Source organism: Tupaia chinensis, unplaced genomic scaffold (genome assembly GCF_000334495.1).
Source record: "Tupaia chinensis unplaced genomic scaffold, TupChi_1.0 Scaffold000578_2, whole genome shotgun sequence".
Classification (NCBI taxonomy): domain Eukaryota; kingdom Metazoa; phylum Chordata; class Mammalia; order Scandentia; family Tupaiidae; genus Tupaia; species Tupaia belangeri.
In genome coordinates this window covers 1,113,881-1,125,939 of record NW_006160094.1, presented here as the reverse complement: position 1 = coordinate 1,125,939, position 12,059 = coordinate 1,113,881, and the positions used below count along the sequence as shown (strand labels likewise).

General features: G+C 39.8%; 1 pseudogene; it reads right to left on the bottom strand.

Moving 5' to 3' along the window:
* Positions 1-8,156: 8,156 nt before the first annotated feature.
* Positions 8,157-9,625, bottom strand: LOC102485382 (transcription initiation factor IIA subunit 2 pseudogene; annotated as a pseudogene).
* Positions 9,626-12,059: the final 2,434 nt, after the last annotated feature.

Below are 12,059 nucleotides of genomic sequence, written 5' to 3'. Positions count from 1 at the left end.
TGCCTGGCCCTCTTGTCGGAGGGATGCCTCACTATATGTCTCTAATTGACCATTTTGTCTGTAAGCTCTCAGTAATGTAAGAACAAAAGCGCTCCTGGGACCAAAAAATCTGAGAACTTCTGGCCCATGTTATAAGTTGTAGATTTTTTTTTCCAGCTTGTAATTTTTCTTAGGGCTTTTCTTTGTGTCATACAGATATTTTTCATTTTTATATAGTGGAATTTATTATTTTTAAAAAGCATTTTTTTGATCTTGCCTTGTAATTAGAACTTTCCCCATATTAAGGATATAAAGTAATTCACCCATGTTTTCTTACAATTTTATTTTTTACTTTAAATGTGTTTCAAAATACATAAAATATTTGACCTACCTACCTATCTCAACATAATTTATTTAAATACTCATCATTTATTTAAATACTCCCCTGACTTGAGATGACACTTTTATTATATAATTAATTTCTCTATATTTTTACGTATCTTTGAACTTTCTATTTATACCATTGGTGTATCGATGCGTGTGCTCATATTCTGCTATACTGTGCATTGAGACTTTGTGGTATGTTTTATTGGCTCGTAGAACTCGTCTTCACCTTCCTCCAGTACTTGTCTTTTTAATAACTTTCCTGATTTGATGGTTCATTTTTTCATGTGAGCTTTGGATCAGCTTCTTTTATAAATCCAGAGGCATTGGTACCTTTGCCTAGAATTTGTTCCTGGCTATTTGACCTACATCTAAAGGTTATTTATGTTCAAGAATATAGGAAGCTGTGGTATATATAAGGAAATGCTTTGTTTGGCTCCTGTCAATGTGCTACAAGAATCAGGATAGTGAGGATTCTCCTCTTGGTGTCTTCTTGGATAAATATTGCTTTTTCAATATTCAGGTTGCAGAGGGTAAGTTTAGTGAAATGTGGAATTTGTTATTATTTGAGCTCAATGCACTTGAATGTGAAAATCCTAAAAAAAAAAATCATAGCAATGAGCTTACTTCTTTTTTTTTTTAAAGAATTATTTAATTTATCTATTTTAATTTGACCAGAGAGAGACAGAGTTAGAGAGAGAGATAGAGAGAAGGAAATTGAGAAAGCAAGCTCCAGTTCCAGGACTTAAAACACAGTTGACCATGTGGGAGACCAGCACTCTTTTTGTTTATTTTTTATTACATTTTTTATTATCCTTTTTTCTTTTATTATTTTTAATACTACATTTAACCACATATATATTTACAGTGTATAACTTTTTTTTTTTTTTGAGAGCTTTTTGCTGCAGGGCAGCATGCGCTCGCCAGACAGACAGGGAGACAGAAAGTGAGAAATCACCCCCTGGGAGGATTGCCATGCCACAATCCCTTCTCTTCCAGTCTCCTCTCAGGATCACAGGCACACATGCACAAGCGCCTGGCGTGAGTTTAAGCCACTAGGTCCGGGACTCGAACCGTGGTCGACTACATGGGAGTCCAGCAACATAGCCAATTCGCTAACTGCCTGTCTCTTTAACACTTCTTTTTCCAGCACAATTACCATGCATATCAGTCAAGACAGACATTACTATACACATCAGCAGCAGCAAATTTTAATATTTTTCCATATTATTATTATTTAATTAATTTATTATTATTTTATTTTTAAATTTTTAAACATTTGATTGCTATACATCATTTGGTTTATAAGGAGAATTAACCCAACATGAAATACTTCTCAGACCAGTCCAGCTGAGAATACTATACATGTTACAATTAACAGATAATAAACAATTTTTTGTCCCACAAATGTCATGCCTCTTTATTTCTTCTTCTGATTTCCTTCTCTATACTCTTCTTTCTGTAAATATGGTGTATTATATTTATGGTTTTGTGTATGTTGAACCACCCTTGCATCCCCAGGATAAAACCTACCTGGTTGTGAAGAATAATCTTTTTATATGTTGTTGGATATGATTTACAAGTATCTTGTTGAGAATTTTTGCATCTATATTCATCAGAGATATTGGTCTGTAGTATTCCTTTTTTTGTCATGTCTTTACCTGTTTTGGGAATGAAGATGATGGAGGCTTCATACATTGAATTTGGGAGGATTCCCTTCTTTTGGATCTTTAGAAATAATTTGAGTAGGATGGGGTTAACTTTTCCTTAAAAGTTTGGTGGAATTCAGAAGTGAAGCCATCAGGACCTGAGCTTTTCTTTTTGGGGAGGTTATTTATTACTGATTTGATCTCATGAATTGTTATGGGTCTATTCAGGTTTTCTCTGTCCTCTTTATTCAGTCTTGGTAGATTATATGCATCCAGTGTTCTCATTTGTTGGCATATAGTCACTAATAGTATCCTCTAATGATGTTTTGTATTTTTGTTGTATCTGTTGTAATGTTGCCTATTTCATTATGTATTTGATTTATCTGGTTTCTTTCTTCCTCTTTATCAGTCTAGCTAACGGTATGCCAATCTTTTTTATCTTTTCAAAGAACCAGCTTTTGCTTTCATTTATTTTCTGTATAGTTGATTTACTTTCTATTTCATTTATTTCTGCTTGAATCTTTATTATATTTTTCACCTGGCATTTTTGTTGCTGTTGTTGTTTTTCCAATTCCCTGAGACATGATGTTAGGTTGTCTATTTGCCACCTTTCCATCTTTTTCCTATGTGCACTAATTGCTATGAATTTCCCTCTTACGACTGCTTTTGCCATGTCCCATAGATTATGGAAATTCATATACTCATTATCATTTGTTTCCATAAATTTTTTGATTTCAGACTTAATTTCTTTGGTAGTTAAGTCATTCAGAAGTAGGTTGTTTAGTTTCCATGTGTTTGTGTATTTTTAAGGATTTTTTTTGAAATGATTATCAAGCTTAATTTCGTCACCTTCAGAGAAGATGCTGGATATAGTTTCTATGACTTTGAATCTGTAAATGCTTGATTTGTGTTCTATCATATACGGTCAATCTTTGAAAAGTTTTCATGCAGGGGTGAGAAAAATGTATATTTTGTGGTCTTGAAGGGTGGAAAGTTCTATAGATGTTCATAAGGCCCATTTGATTTATAGTATTGTTTAGATCTTGTATCTTTCTGCTTATTTTTTTGTCTAGAAGATCTGTCTAAAGGAGGTAATGGTGTGTTGAAATTCCCGATAGGTACAGTGTTGCAATCTATCTCTCGTTTTAGCTCTAGCAGTCTTTCCTTCATGTATTTAGGTGCTCCTTAGTTGGGAGCATAGATACTTATAAGCATTATGTCTTCTTGATGAATTAGCCCATTTACTACTATATAATGCCCTTGTTTATTTTTTCTTGCAGTTTTTGACTTAAAGCCTATTTTGTCTGAAATCAGTATTGCCACTCCCGCCCTTTTTTGATTTCCGTTTGGATAGAATATCTTTTTCTTGCTGTTTACTTTCAGTCTATGTATGTCTTTATCCATAAGATGTATTCCTTGTGGGCAATAGATAGAGGGTTTCTGTTTTTATTTTTTTATTTTTTTATTTTTTTCCATTTAGCCAGTCTATGTCTCTTGATTGAAGAATTTAATCCATTAACGTTCATGTTATTATCAATATTTCCAGACATCTTCTTATCATTAGATGAGCCATTTTCTTGGTTGTTTTTTAATTTTTTAATTTTTTTATTATTATTATTTGTTGTTGTTCTCTTATATCTGTCTGTCTGATTTTTAGTTTTCTTGGTATAGCATTCCCTTTAGAACTTCTTGAAGAGTTGGTCTGGAGTTGGTAAATTCCTTCAGGTTTTATTTATCTGAGAATGTTTTTAATCTTTATTTCCCATATGAATGATAATCTTGCTGGGTACAGTATTCTTGGTTGAAATTGTTTTTCATTTAACACTTTGAGTATATTTCCCAATTATTTCCTTGCCTGCATTGTTTCTGATGAGAGGTCTGATGTTAGCCTGATGGGATAACCTTTGTAAGTAACTTGTTGTTTCTCTCTTGTCAATTTTAGTATCTTGTTTTTGTGGTTTTGGCAATCTGGCTATGATGTGCCTTGGGGAGGATCTTCTTGGGTTGATTCTGTTTGGGTTTCTATGTATTTCTTGGGTCTGGATATCTGAATGCCTCTCTAGGTTTGGAAAGTTTTCTTCCAGGATTTCATGTAATAAATTACCAATGTCCTTATTATTTTCTTCCTTCTCTGGGATGTCAATTATCTAGATGTTTGAACACTTGATGGTATCTAGTATTTCTCTATATTATCCTTTTCTTGGTTGTTTTCTCAGTCTTTTTCATAATTTTTTCTAGGTCAGAAGTTTTGTTTTCAACATTTGAGATTCAATCTTCTGTGTGATAAATCTACTTTTAATACTTTCGAGGGAGGTTTTAATTTCCTGTATCACATTCTTCATCTCTAACAATTCTGTTTGATTCTTTTTTATGGTGTCTATTTCTTCTTTCAAATCATGAAAGGCCTTCCTCATCTCCTGGATCTCATTGTCTCTTTTCTCTTGCATCTCATTTACTTTGGTCACTATAAAGATTCTGAATTGTTTATCTGTCATTTCTGTGAGTTTCATTGTGTTGTCTGTGGGTGTTGAGGAATTGATGTTTTCCCTTGGGGGAGAAACATTTTGTTGGTTGCTCATATTTCCTGTTCCTCTGCAATGGCTTCGAGTCATCTGGTGATCTGTATGTATGTTCCTTCCTAAATTCTTCAAGATATCTCCGAGCATTCAAAGGTGTGCAGGAGTAGGCAATTGGCGATCTCTCTTCTGCTCTAGCTCACCATTGTGCACCAGCACCTTGCACTGTTGTCACTAGTCCTGGGAGATCCAAAGTCTTCCCTGTTTCTAGAGAAGAGGTGTACCTGAAGCTGAGCTGCTGGATTTGAATTCAGGAACAAAGAAAACGCCAAAGTCCTGAGAGTCCAAAGGCAAGTAGGGGAGGGGATAAGCCACGGGTCCTGGCTGTGTAGCCTTCCAGCCACAGGTGCCTACCTAATGGCAAGACCCTTTATTGGAACGGGTGTCAGAGTCCAGAACCCTTAATCATCATGTCACCTGCTGGCCCCAAGGAGCTTACTTGTTGACATGGTTCGATGTTCTCTTATTTGACTGGTTCTGTCTACTGGATGGCAGCTGTCTATACTGTTCTCAATTTGTGAAATTCTTTTGTCAGTTTTCTCATTTACTATCTGTAGGAATTTTTTTTTTTGAGAGGTTTTTGCTATAGGGTGCGTGCACTCACCAGAAAGATAGAGAGAGACAGAGAGACAGAAAGCAAGAAATCACCCTCCAGGGGAATGGCCATGCTGCAATCCCTTCTCCTCTATTCTCCTCTCAGGATCTTAGGCCGGCATGCACATGCACCTGGCATGAGTTTAAGCCACTGGGTCTGGGACTCAAATTGCAGTTGACTCTATGGGAGTCCAGCAACATAGCCATCATGCCAACTGCTGGTCCCAACTATCTGTAGGAATTTTAAGGACATGCCTGCCTGCATTGCTCTGCTGGGCACTGAACTCAGAGGGCTTTTGGATGACTGAAAGTGAAAATGGAAAGTATAAAATCCATAGTAAACTGAAGTGTAGTTCTTTGTATTCAGAGGCTAGACAGTGGTGCAGTGGAAAACGAGACTATCTGTGAGGTACTCCCACATAGGAAGGTTGCCAGTTCAAGTCCCAGAGACCTTTCTGAGGACACACATGTACCCATGATCTGGAGCTGGCTGGTTATGGTGTAGATCCCCACTGAGGGTCCTTCCTCTGTATATCTCTTGCTCATGGAAGAAATAAATGAATAAACTTAAAAGAATTAGGAAACAGCATTTTTTGATCTGGAGGCAGTGGCAAAGATCTCATTTTGTCTCTGAGATGCTTTGGAGACAAACATGATAGCTATTAAATGCACAGTTTTTTTTTTTCCAGGATTTAGAATAGTTAAGCTTTAGTTTCAGCGAAATTGTTCCCCTGGTTCTGAATGTAATGTTCCTTGTTTCTTCTGTGCAGTGGAATGAGCTAGGACTGATCTTACTAAGCCTTCAAAACTATTTTACCCTGTTCTGGTGTAGGTGTTATTTTCATTATTATCTTTTCACTTTAGAGAAAACACCATCTTTAAAAAACGATTTGTTTAGAAGCTACTTAGAAGGGATACAATGGTAAAATTAAGGACATGTAAATCACACTTGAAGTGAAAGGAATCTAAACATTTTTTTGGAGTTATATTCTCCTGCTCTTCAGAGAAGATCATTGGGAAGAAAAACTTTCCCACTGAAAGAAATATTTGTATCTGAGGTTTATCTTAAACAATTTCTATGCATTTTAAAAGCTCAAATTTTTTAAAAAAGAATTATTTTATTTTATTTCATTCATTATTACTATTATTTTTAATTTGACCAGAGACTGACAGAGAGAAAGAGATAGAGAAGGAAGGTGAGAAAGCAAGTTACCAAGTCTGGGACTTGAGCCATGGGTGACCATGTGGGAATTCAGTGCCTTAACCACCATGCCACCTGCCAGCTCTGAAGCTCAATTTTTTAAAAGTTCAATAGACGAGGGATATGTTGAAACTCCTGTCTCAATCATCTTTGGATGACTTTCTGCCTGGGTTTTTGACATCAAAATATGTATGACATTAATTGACACATTCCATATTGACATAATAATGTCTACAACTTTGTCATATGTTGTTTGGGTTGGGATAACCTGACCAGAATGTCAACTCAGCTTAAAGTGACAACATTTCTCATGGCATTTGAAAAGGAAGGAGAAAAACATCTTTCATTTAGTGAATATAAAATTTGTATGTCCAGAGTGACCTGCGATTAGTGTAATGGTTATGTTGCTGGACTCCCATGTAGTTGACCACGGTTCGAGTCCCAGACCTGGTAGCTTAAAACTCATGCTGGGTGTGTGTGCATGCATGCCCAAGATCCCAAGAGGAGAATGGAGGAGAAGGGATTGCGGTGTGGCCATCCCTCCTGGGGTGTGATTTCTCACTTTCTGTCTCTCTGTCTCTCTCTGTCTGTCTGGTGAGCGCACACACCCTATAGCAAAAACCTCTCCAAAAAAAAAAATTAGAAAAAAAAAGAAATTGTACATCCAGAGAGTGCTATTTCCCTTCATTCCTTTAAGCACTGATGGATCTGGATGATTTTCTGCTTGTCTCTTCAGTCATCAGTAAAAGGCGTATGGTCTCTTTCTCCAAGTTGCTGAGTCTGCTCGAAACTTTAATAGTGTTATTTTTATCAGCTGAGTGGCTCAAAGTTTTTCTTTGAGAGAATGGTTATATTTTATTGAGAATAATTGTGCTGCCAGGTAATGGAAAATAAACATTAAACACTGATGCTATCATCCTCTTGACTTGTCTAATTTTCCTGCTTCATAATGCACTGTGGCCAGACTGATGAAATCAAACCTAATGGTAAATTACCTGTCAGATTGATTTGTATGCTCTGTTCATTATCTTTGGTGAAAATTCTCGGCGTTGGCTGTGTGTGTGTGTGTGTGTGTGTGTGTGTGTGTGTGTATTTTAATTTCCTTGAGCTTAGGATAGAAATTTAAAGTGATTCCATGCAGAAACAAACTTAGTATGTGCGGATTCAAAGTAAGGGCCAGAAGGCGGTGCAGTTGTAATACACACACACAAAAGGTTCTGGGTGTGTGGCCTGGGACCTCCCTGAAGATGCCGTGTGCCTGGGATCTGGGTTGACTGAGAACTTGGGCTTGAAGCTCATGATGGGGATGCCTCTCTCTCTTTCTCTGAAGAAATAAATAAATCAATTTAAAACAAAATAGTTACCCACTCATAACCTAGTCAGATGTTCAAAAATAATAATCAGAGTTCTTTCCATTGTGACATCTGTTTATAGTAACTACTATTAGGGTCCTAGAAAACAATGGTAAAATCCCTGAGTTGCCACTCTTCTTTACTACCATAGAAATTGTTTTTTTTTCACATTTTACAATGAGTTTATTACAGAGTATTCTTAGGTAGGCAACAACTTTTGATTTATCATTATAAAAAGTTATGCTTCCTCAAAGAGGCTACAGAATTTTAAGCTTCTTTCTACCAGAATTCTCTGATAGTATAGCACAGCATTGTCATTTCTGCAATGCTAGAATAGATTTAAAAAGTCTGTTCTATGCTTCTCTTCAGAAAGTGATGAATAATAACAGAAGATGGCACAAAGAAGCCATTTTTCCCCTATTCACTCTGTAGTATTGGAGCCCGTGTTTTTACTGTCACAGGCCACTCTTTTCACTTTATCCACTTTAATAAGCTCTGTCACCTCTCTGAATTCAACATCATTCAATACAAAAGCCCAGATGTTATTGCAGAATCTGTACCTTTTTAGAGAGCCCCTGAAATTGACTCCATTCCTGACCCTCTGAGCCAGTGCTGAATCTATGGCCTTATCAAACTGAAGTAGAAATTGAAGGGCAAGTTGGGGTATGAAGGGCAAGTTGGGGTAATCTGCCGAGACGGTGCGAGCTCATCTAGGCCCTCCTGCGGACCTTCCCAAGGCAGTGTTTCTGTATAACTGATACGCCACGGCTTCGGAGGAAGGTCCCGTTGCAATGATGTCCTTATCTCTGGCACAGGTGCTTCACGCTGCGAGCGGACACCAGCAGCCCGGAGCGGGGTAGGTGGTGCCTCCTCCGCTGACCACCTCTCCAGTCACTTCAACACCCATAGAGACCATGGCATTTTTTTTTTTGAGAGAGATTTTTGCTATAGGGTGCATATGCTTGCCAGAGAGACAGAAGGCAAGAAATCATAACACCCTCCCCTCTCCCCTGGTAGGGATGGCCATGCCACAATCCCTTTACCTCCCTTCTCCTTTCAGGGCTTTGAGCATGCACACACATGTGCCAGAGTGTGAGTTTTAAGCTGCCAGTCTGGGTCTGGAACTGCGGCTGACAATGTGGGAGTCCAGTGACGCAATTGCTATGTCCTCTGCTGGCCCCATTACTACCATAGCAACTTTAAGGGCATGCCTGTATTCCTCACTAGACTGGACACTGAGCACAGAGGCCTTTCCTGCTCCATGGGGACTGAAACGCAAAGCCAGTTTGCCCCAAGTACATGAAGACCTTCCAAAGAATGAAATGGTATAAAGTGATTCCATAGGAGGCTGGAGGGTGGTTCTCCTGTAAGCTTCGGAAGTACTGTCTCCTCATAGTACTTTTGGATCTGGAGGCAGTGGCAACATTGTAAAACTAGTTTTTGTCTTCAGGTTGAAAGATCATTTTGTTTTTCAATTGTCTGAGGGCACATGCGCTTGCTAGAGAAAGACAGAAAGAGAGAGGGGGAGAAAGCATCCTCCAAAGGGATGTGGTCATGCTGCAATCCCTTCTTCATTTTTCTATTTGTGCAGGACTTTGGGCGTGAACACACACATGCCTGGTATGTGTTTCAAGCTGTTGAGGCTGGGATTCAAACCAAAGTCGGCCATGTGGGATCTAGTTTCCTTACCCAGTAGGTTGTGGGTCTGGCCCAAAGATCATTTTCTGAAACCTTTTGTTAGTTCAGAAAGAACTTCCTCCAGTATCAGTTTTTCCCTTTCTTGAGCCACCCAAGGGCTACTTATGCTGCAGGTCTGTGCATACAGAGCAAGAGGACAGCCATCATGAGCTGAAGCAGGTCTTGGTCAAGATGGGCAAGAGATGCTCCCATCGACGTCATGGGAGAGCCTCTGTGAGGGGGTGGGGGGTAAGAGGCTTTGCAGACCTGACTTTCCTCAGCAGATCTGGGCTTTTGCCAAACTGCCTTTATCTTAGGGGAATGCCGTAGCCTGGTGAATTCCACATTTATTCTAGTAAATTTGGGAAGGGCATGGCTAGGAGAGGATCTCTGATGTTCTCTCCCTGACTCCCAGTCACCCAGGTGGTCATCGTCAAGGTGGACATTGCAGCGTTAGGTAAAGGGGAGCTCTAGGGAGGAGCCAGACCCTGAGGGTTAAGGGCATGCAGGTGCTGGGCTCAGAGAGACTTGCATTCAGAGCCCAAATTTCTTTCTTTTCTTACCTTTTTCTTTCTTTTTTTTTTTAAGAGATATTTTTGCTATAGGGTACGTGCACTCACTAGAGAAGCAGAAAGATAGAAACTGAGGAATCACCCCCCAGGGGCATGGCCATACCACAATTCCTTCTCCTCCATTCTCCTCTCAGGATTTTGGGCTCCACAGGCACACATGCCTGATGTGGATTTTAAGCCACCAGGTCCGGGACTTGAGCTGCAGTCGACTATGTGGGAGTCCAACGCCTTAATCACTATGTCACCTGCTGGCTTCTAGAGAGCCCAAGTTTCTTAATTGGAGTCCAAGCAAATTTCTTGGACTTTGAGGATTTCAGTTTCTTCACAAGTAGAATGCAGACAAAGTCACCTTCTTTACAGTTTTAAAAATAAAAATTAAATGAGATCTCTTATTTGAGACACTTTGCATAGTATCTGGTTTACAGTAAGTATCCAATAACAGTTAGTCGTATAGCAAAATTTGACATTACTTCAGGGCTCCAATAATGTGATAAAATGTCTTATGGTTTCCATATATTGAATTTGATTTGGTCCTTATAAGAACTCCGAGACGTAGGTGGGGTAAATCTTATTATTCTATTATACAAGAGGGATGATTAAATTTCAGAAAGCTTACATGCCTGGCAGGAGACACAAGGTAAATGACAAAGCTGGGACAAGCCTCAGTCTTCCAAGCCCCTGTAATTTAGCCTTTTAAAAGTATTTTGAGGGCCAGCTTTGTAGCCTACTAGTTGGGGGAGCAGGATCCACAAGTCTCTTTATAGCTTGGGTCCTGACCTGGTAGTTTGAAAAATGCACTGGGCACATGTGCATGAGTGCCCCAAATCTGAACAAGGTGGAGAAAAGAAGGAGAGGAAGTTGTGGCATGGCCATGCCCCATTAGGGAGTGCTTTCTCCCTCTCCCTAGCACTGTCTCTCTGGCTTTCTTTGGTGAGCACACACACCCTCTGGCAACAAAAAAATAATAATTTTGAGTACTTCCTGTGTTGAATGCTGGCATTCATGAAGATAGATACATTTCTGAATCTCAAGGAGTTGTCAAGTGAGGGACAGAGATATTAATCAAATAATCCCACTTATAAATGTATAATTCACAGTTGATTTAATTGCTCTGAAAGTAAGAAATGCAGGTTTATAAAGCTGCATTTACAAAGGGACATGATTGGGACTTGGGATCGGAGCAAGCTTTCCTGAGAAAATGCCACTAGAGCCGAGTAGAGTTAGTTGGTCATAAAGAGAATGTGGAGCCCCATGGGGAAGACCCAGGAGGAGACACGGCTGCTTCCAGGAAATGGGAAGGCACCACTGAGATGAAGGACCGAGACAGAGAGGACACAGGGGTGGGGTGGAATGGGGGTGGAACCTAGTGGTGGTTTTCGCTAGTATTCATTAACTCTATACTTGCCCAAGTGGGCTCAATTGAAGGCCAGCCCCCCTTTTTTTTAATAGAGGTTTTTGTTTTAAGGCATATGAGCTAGTCAGAGAGAGACAGAGACAGAGAGACAGAAAGTGAGAAATCACTCCTCAGGGAGGATGGCCATTCCACAATCCCTTCTCCTCCATTCTCCTCCTGGGATCTTGGCCATGCATGCATACCTGGTGTGAGTTTTAGCACCTGATCCAGGAGTTGAACTGGTCAATCGTGTGAGAATCCTGTGACATAACCACTACACTGTCTGCTGGCCCCAGTCAAGGGCTGCCTTACACTGAATTCTTAGCCTGTGTTTCCTGGAGAATCTATTAATAGTTGTGTACCCATTCTAGGGTCAGCGGCCACGTGTGCGTCGTCCCCTTTCTTTTTCTTCTCTGCCTGCTGGCTGCTGAGGCACTCTTTCTTCGGGTCCCCTAGAGATGTGTGCATGGGGGTGGGAGAGTAGGTTTACTTAGGGAGGGTCTCTTGGCTGGGCCCCAGGCCTGGGTTTCTGTTTCTTTGCCTGAGAGTCTGTTAAACCTGAAACCCAAGTCTGTTGGTCTCAGCCCCGGCACGTGGGGTACAGTGGCTTTGAGATTTCATGCCACGCCGCTTCTGGGCTCCCTCCTGCTTTTCCTTAGGTCCTCGCCTGGCAGTTGCTATC